The sequence below is a fragment of the Scleropages formosus genome, chromosome 8, assembly GCF_900964775.1.
Source record: "Scleropages formosus chromosome 8, fSclFor1.1, whole genome shotgun sequence".
In the NCBI taxonomy this organism is placed as follows: domain Eukaryota; kingdom Metazoa; phylum Chordata; class Actinopteri; order Osteoglossiformes; family Osteoglossidae; genus Scleropages; species Scleropages formosus.
This window is the reverse complement of record NC_041813.1, coordinates 5400695-5408426: the sequence shown is the minus strand read 5'-3', so window position 1 is coordinate 5408426 and position 7732 is coordinate 5400695.

The following is a 7732-nucleotide window of genomic DNA, read 5'->3' as shown; positions in this document are numbered from 1 at the left end:
AGTCCACACAGACTGAGAGGGGATCAAACCCATGTCCTCTCGCACCACCCAGGCGCTGTGCCGCCATTGCTGCCCTCTTTACTGGCCTGGTTTAAGGAAATATTTCTCATGTAAAGTACAGAGTTCATTTTGAGAGCTGATAAAGCAGACAACGGGACGCTCCACAGAGGACGAAGTGGCGTTTGAAAAAAAGTCTACAGAGACAGAGAGAGTCTGTAAACTCAGTTCTGTCTTTGTTAATCGTACTCTGAACACACAAAACCAAAATGCCGAGAAACTGATCTGATTAGTCAGTTCTGCAAGCTTTTAATTACATTGACTTTGTTTTTTGTACTGTACATGATCAATAAAAAAGTGTAATTATTTAAAAGATGTTTGTTTTCATATTCAGTTCTGAACTTTCCCACCTCCTCTTGCCCTCTGACTGTGAATTTGTCCTTTTCCTCACGGAGATGAAGACGGACACATTGTGCCATATAAATGAGCCCTGAAGTGGGTCTGGTTCTCTAGCTGAGTGGTTCCTGCTCCTGCCTTTGATTGAGGAAGTCTGGGGTTCGATTCCAAACTTTAAAGGCTTCTCTGCTTTTAAACTCAAGCAAACTAAGGTCTGTCAAAGGTGCACAAGAAGTTGAAAGGAAATCTCGCATTAGCCCTAGAGATGTAGTAGAGTGGTTAAGGTGCTGCTCTGCAAGTGACTGACTCCTGGTATCAAATCCTAGGCAAATGAAGAGGCTAAAATTTTTCTACAGCCCTGCAACAGAGGCCTGTTTAATAACACAAAAGTGCCAAACAAAACAAAAGAAACCTGGTGGCCTCAATAGGGCAGTGGTTAAAACACTGTGGTGGGGTGCAGGAGGTCCATGGTTCAAGTCCCATGCCAGGAAGCAGCAATAAATTTAAGGTAAGTGCAACCAATACCTGAATGAAAGGCAAACATGAAGAAAGTCCCTTGCGTGTGGGGGGTGGGTGAAGTCAGTGCTGTGTAACAACATCAAAAGTGTATACCTTAAGTTAGTATGACTAGAGTGCTGTAAGGAACTTAAATATGTTTTTGTGTATTAAAGTAGAAATGCCCCACAGGGGCTGTTTTTTTCCTTCAACACATTCATTCCAAAACACCCTCACACCTCCAACACTCACACCAACGGATCCTGAAGCGCTGGCGCCATGGGCAGTGGCAGGCTCAGGTGTACGGTCCATACTTACCTCCCCGGGGAACCGAACCAAGGACCTTGCAGTTAGGAGTCAAGCTCCTTACCTGTTATGCCACACCACTGCCCAACAACTAAGCTTTCTAAACTCTCAGTTGTACCTCCACAACTCGAAGCTTCAAACAGAAAAGTAGGTTAGAGTGCCTGAGGGTTAAATGGATACAGTGCTGAGACTTGAACCAGCAACCTCAGAAATCTAATCCCATGGAGTTGCAGACAGTGCTACAGAGCTTCACAGACTCACCTCTTCTCCAACTTTGCACTTGTGCCCAAGAGCTGAGCCACACAACTCAAGAAAAGTTCAGCTTCAACTCAACAGCCATGGAACAAGCAGGGATTGAACCAGTAACCCTGAGAGGACAACCACATGTGCATTGACAGCCAGCTACAGAGGTTTGTGGCTCTAGCCTCCTGCTACGCCCAAGGGTGAGGATCACATCTCTCAAAAAACAGGTGATGATAAGTTGCTAAAAGAATGGAAAGCCAGGAATTCAGCAAGTGAGACTTGAACCAAAGAGACCAGAAGAAGAAGTACATGTTCTTACCCACAGCTCCACCAAAGAGCTCTGCCAAGCTTTGGAGTAGGAGCCATGTTATTCAAAAGCTACATGTCCACCCTGAGCAGATTCAAACCCCCTGCCCCCCAGTGCAGTGGGTCGCCGTCTATAGCACCAAACGGACACGTCCATCACTGGATCGCTCATCCATACATCAGTGGGACACACTCTCTCTCTGTCATCACACACTATATGTCACATGTGTTACAAAATTGGGATTTTCTCAGGAAGAATGAGACACACACTGACTGAAACCACTTGTCCTAAGCAGGGTTGCAGTGAACTAGAACCTCACCCACCAACACAGGGTGCAAGGCTGGAGAGGACACACCCAGGACAGGATGCCATTGCATCATAAGGCACCCCCAGCAGGGCTTGAACCCCAGACCCACCCCACCATAGGACCCAGCCCAACCAACTGTGCCACAGCATCCACTGAATTAACTGACTCCATTGCAGCCACTGCATCCCCTGCAAGAGCAGAATATTTATATGAATTAAATGTTTTGGAAAGTATAAGTATGTCTTGGTGAGCATCTAATTCCTTAACCTTGCAAGGGGAAAGAACAGTTAAGGCCCCCCCCACCAAAAAAAAAAAAACAAAGCTTGTAGGAATGTTGAGACAATGTAAAACACTAAAAGTTGTAAAAATACTGTTCATCATTTTGTGTGTAGGAGAGAGAGTGAATCTGAGAGTGTTGTTTTGCAGCATCAAGAACAGGCCGTCCGTGAGGCATATTCTGAGGCTGCCGAATATGAACTGACACAACAAACCAGGAAAGGAGAATAAATATTTCATAGCTTTTAATCAGCTCGCAGCTCATCGCTGTTTTCTGGGGACTCTTTAAATAATTTCTGACAGATTAATGCTTTGGAATCATTAAATAATGATTGGATGTGTAATTATTAAACCCCTCGCAACTGTAGAGCCCTCCTCTGGCAGGATGTCACAAGACACATGTGCTGCAGATGGCAAGTCATATTTCACAGGGTTTTCACAAGAGTAACAGCATTGCATGCTTACAGTAAAGGGAGCCTCACACACACACACACACACACACACACACACACACACACACACACACACACACAGTCCAGGTGAACACATTTATTTTTTTCGCCACCTAGAACTGCAATTGTTAGTGGAGATAAGCAGAGGATGAACATATACTGCTTACTGGCCTCAGTTGCTTCTATTTCTTAAAGGTTTCAATGCGATGCCCCCTAGCCATGAGAGTGCCGCTAGAAGTTCCCCAGAGAGAAGCTCTGCTGTTTTACATCTCAGTAAAACAGTAAAACTTAAAACAATTATCTGTGTATTCCCATTTGAATATTAAATTAGCACATTGTATGACTGAAGGGTGATTATTACGTTTTGTCATCATATTGGATCCTGCAGTATAGCAAAACGACCACGGCACAAAATTCTAATCTGATTACCTCACACTGCATTTCTAACCTCAGCAGGACTCATCATGTGAAAACACCTAAAAAAATATACAGACGAACAACCTGCAAAATGTGAAACAACGTTGTCTGTTTTTTTGTGGCGGTACGGTGGGTTCGGCCAGTACCCGCTGTGTGGCGTGTCTGGAGTTCGAGCCCGGCTTGGGGTGCCTTGCGATGGACTGGCGTCCCGTCCAGGGTGTTTCCCCTCCCCCTTCAGCCTTGTGCCCTGTGTTTCTGGGATAGGCTCTGGCTCACCGTGACCCTGCTCGGGACAAGCGATTGTTGTCTTTTTAAAAACTGGACAATGTCATATTGAAATGGTGCTAAATCATGAAATAATGCTGGTCCCATTCATATCTATTTAATCTTTTGACATGATACAGGGTTAGTTCACGTTGGAAGGCACGAGATCCACATTCACTTCGATAAGGATATAGGATTTATCTTTTATTAATCCTGTAAGAAACTGCACAATTTCCTTCGAGGTTCGCTAAGATTTGTATGTATCTAATATGTGAAGGGTACACTATGGCTTCTCGCCCTGCGTTGAAAGAGCTCTCCAAGATGTGTTCATTTCCTGAAGAACGAGATCAACAGCTCAGACAGTCCATGCTCTCAGTTGAGGCAGACCGGAGGTTGCGGTGGATGGGGGGGAGGAAGGGGCTTACAACAAATCAGCAGCCTTCACTGGACGGGTTCAGCTGAACCCCAGCAGAACACCTCCGTGCGTCCTAAAGCGGCTTGAAAAGTGCTTTTCCTTGTAAAAGCTTGGTTCTGTATTCTGCGTCTGTCTCTCTGTCCTGGGCACTAGCGAGTTACCACACCACCAGTGGGGTGAGGGTGTATGTCAGCCCTGTTATGATACCATGCTGCACGGTAAATGCTCTGTCCCCTTCCCCCAGTGTTGTCACTCTAATGGCATAGTGACACAGCCATTTGGTGACCAAAGATTAGACCCTCTACAACCCCTGTTTCATGTCTGCAAATATAATTATTATCATTACACTCTGTGCTCATAATGACTACAAGTGTCCCTTATAATGAGAAAACATTATCGGCCGGATTTTTTTATTGAAATAAATTAATTTATTTAGAATGAATACAAAAGCTTAGACCTCTGAACAAGGCTGAAAGACACTTTGATAAATATCTTTTTTTTAAAGAGTTTTTCCCTAATGGTGTCATCGACTGCTAATGCACTTCAAAGCATTGCAGGGGAAGGAACATGCAATAATAATTGTTTCAGATCAAGAGGAGCTTAATTAATTTCTCATCTTGAACTTACGAGGAGGGCTGTATTCATCTTGCGCTGCGGCGCGGGCCCGATAATGAGAAAACCTTGATAATGTGTCGGAGAGGCGGGCGGCAGCGTGTTTGGAGGCGTGGGCGGCGCAGAGTTACAGAGTTGCGCGCAGTCTGCTTGGCCACTGGGGGGAAAACGGCCCAGGGCGCGGGAATTGAATGCTGTTGCACCACGACAGCTCCCATTTAATTTCTGCGGGGGAATTAATGAGCATCATTCGGGGCCTTGGGAGGGGTACGCCCCCCCCGCCACCCATGTCCTGGTTTACAGCTCGCAGTGTGCAGAAAATGAGAGACTTAATGAAAGTTCCCCCCCGTTCACGGCCCCGGTCCCAAGGGGTGCGGTCCGCTTTCCGTTGGCATCCCCATCTCTCCCTCCGCCTCTGCCGACTGCAGGAAGCAGAATAATGTCAGAAAGTCCAGCAGGGGAGCGAGTCGTGTCGTGGCAAAAAGCTGAGGTCCTGCGTGGCCACAAACACATTCAAATGCACCGTAGTAACAGAGCATTAATGAAAAAGGAGAGGAAACAAAATGGAAAAGAAACACATCACATTGACATCTTTAATAACCCCAGGGAACGGTCACAGAAAGGTAATTAGATTGCGCAGGTGGCATCGGGAACTCTGTGTAGTTTTTCTGCAGGGCAAGGATTGCAACGGGATGCGTTCACGGGCCACAATATGAAAAGAGGGCACTTGTGGGATCCGATCCATCAGATCCCCGCGGAGAAGGCAGCCGGAAAACCGTACCGCTGAGACTGGGGGCACAGAGCACAAACAACCTCACCTAATGTAAACCACGCATGAGTTCTAACAGGTATGAACGCATGTCATGGCGTTTGGTATGGTTACCTATATCTCTGTTTTCATATATAGGCTGTAATAGGAGCTACATGATTTATAACCATCTGAAGCATATGGCACCTGAGGTCAGACTTCAAACGTACAAGAAATCTGACCACAAGTTCTCTGAATCTAAAATCTCTGAATCTAAGTTCTCTGAATCAGGGGGCATGGTGGCACAGCGAGTAGCGGTGCTGTTTCTCAGTGCCTGGGTGGTGTGAGAGGATGTGGGTTTAATCCCTGCTCAGTCTGTGTAGAGTTTGCATGTTCTTGGAGTGCTCTGGTTTCCTCCCACACTCCAAAGACATGCTGTTCAGGTTTACCCATAGTGTGTGAGTGACAGAGAGAGTGTGTGTGTGTTCCACTGCTGTATGGATGAGTGACCCAGTGTAAGTAGTGTATCTAGCAGTGTAAGTCACCACGGTGAATAAGGTGTGTGGGCTGATAACACCACAGAGAGTTCATTGGAAGTCGCTTAGGAGAAAAGTGTCTGAAAAATAAATAAATAAGTATAACACTGTTCTACAGCACACTTTCTAGTTCATTGGAAGTTGCTTTGGAAAAAAGTGTCTGAAAAATAAATAAATCTAATGTATATACAGTATAAAACTAGCCAACCTAAATATTAAAACCAACACAAATTGCTAACAAGAGGACATAAAGAGTGCATACATTCACCCCAAAATGCCTTATCCACTAGATAAATAGCAAAAAAGGTTAACACTTATGAAATGCAATGAAAACTGCATTGCAGTTCATCTGCAGAGAAGGGCCACATTCACCTTAATGCCATGTGCAGCAAAGGACAAATGTGGAAATGCAGACTGATGCAGGGAAGGTACAGTACACAGGTGTGTTTTTCCTGTACTCACCGAACATTGTTGCGTTTGTGGTTTAGCCCGAAATCACTGCATCTCAGTTAGCAGGCAGATTCCTTGTCTTCAGAGACTGACCCTCAAAGGAGCATGATCTGTGTCGCCATCATATCACATGTGACCGTCCATAACAGAGCAGACATAGTCTCTGAAAGCTCCACGAAGTATTCATTTAGAAAGACTGCAATGTTTAATTAATTTAAGTGGACTTTAATTTTATACTATGGCAGTGATGACTTATGTAGTGCTAACTGTGTGCATTAGCTGCTGTAAGCAATCTCTTTTGCCCCAAAGGCCAGAATGCAGTAGCGTAAGCATCTGGGACCTGCACAAGAAAAAGCAGAAACACACTGAAAAGCCAGGATTTTCCACATGCTTTAATGCTGCATTCTAGAACCATCTGTGGCGTTCCAGCACTTTCCTGATTGACAGCTTCGTGAACCCATCTGTGCTGAGAAATTCAGAGGCCTGCCCTCTCCTTCCTGCTTACTGCACGCTGACATCGACGCATTGTTCCAACAGCTGTACATTTCCTTCATGTAATAACATTATTAACTCACTCTGAATGGGGAGATCATTTTAGGGCCACTATGGCTGCCACTTATTCAGCCCCCTTAACGGTTATGCCCTGTGTCTTCTCCCCTGTCATGACCTGTCCATTGTGCAGCACAAAGAGCTTTGAAGAGCAAGCGCCCCCTTGGCCGCATTAGCATTTTAATCGCGCATCGTCTCCCGGCGACATCCTGGCTGGTGCGCAACATTCTGCCAGCGTTGCGGGACAGCGCTCGAGTTTGTCAAATTGCACACAGCAGCTGAGATTCAAAAAAAAACGCAAATCAAAAACAGGACAATTATTATGGCACATGATTGCATAGGGAAAGCCAAAGTGTCAGCATGTTAAAAAGCACCGCAGTGGTTCAAAGGTGTATATTTTAAGTTATTAACACGGTATTGAGTTTCTTTGCTCGGAGGACATGGGAAACGTGCGAGCGGCACACAAAAGCTGGAGGCACGAGTGCTTCGGCGATACTCCGAGGAAGAAGGTGAGCGTTTGAAAGCTGTGCAGAGGATGAAGGTGGACAATTGAGCAACTCTGTGAGGACATCAGCGCAACTGTGCACATTCTTCCTGCACAGGACTCACACAGAGAAAATCAGACGCTCTCACCCCAGCTGTGGTGGGCCGCCTTTGAGTGCCCATTTAAAGATGGCCTAGCGTTTCTCTTTCGGGAAAAAGTTAACTCAGTTCGATTTAGATTTTTGGAGAAAGGTAAAAGGAGCCTCCTTAAGCTGCGCTCCCTGTCCCTGAGCTAATTTTCTGTGAACTTATTTACTTTTTCCCAACACCTAAAGCACACCTTAAGCTTGAGTTACATATAAACGTTCATGTCTTAATAGTTGGGTCAAGAATTTCCCAGAATAAAGCTTTAAACACATTCCAAATGCGAAGACAAGTTTTAAAAGAACAAAAGCCAGACAAAGGAGGTGGCAATGTAA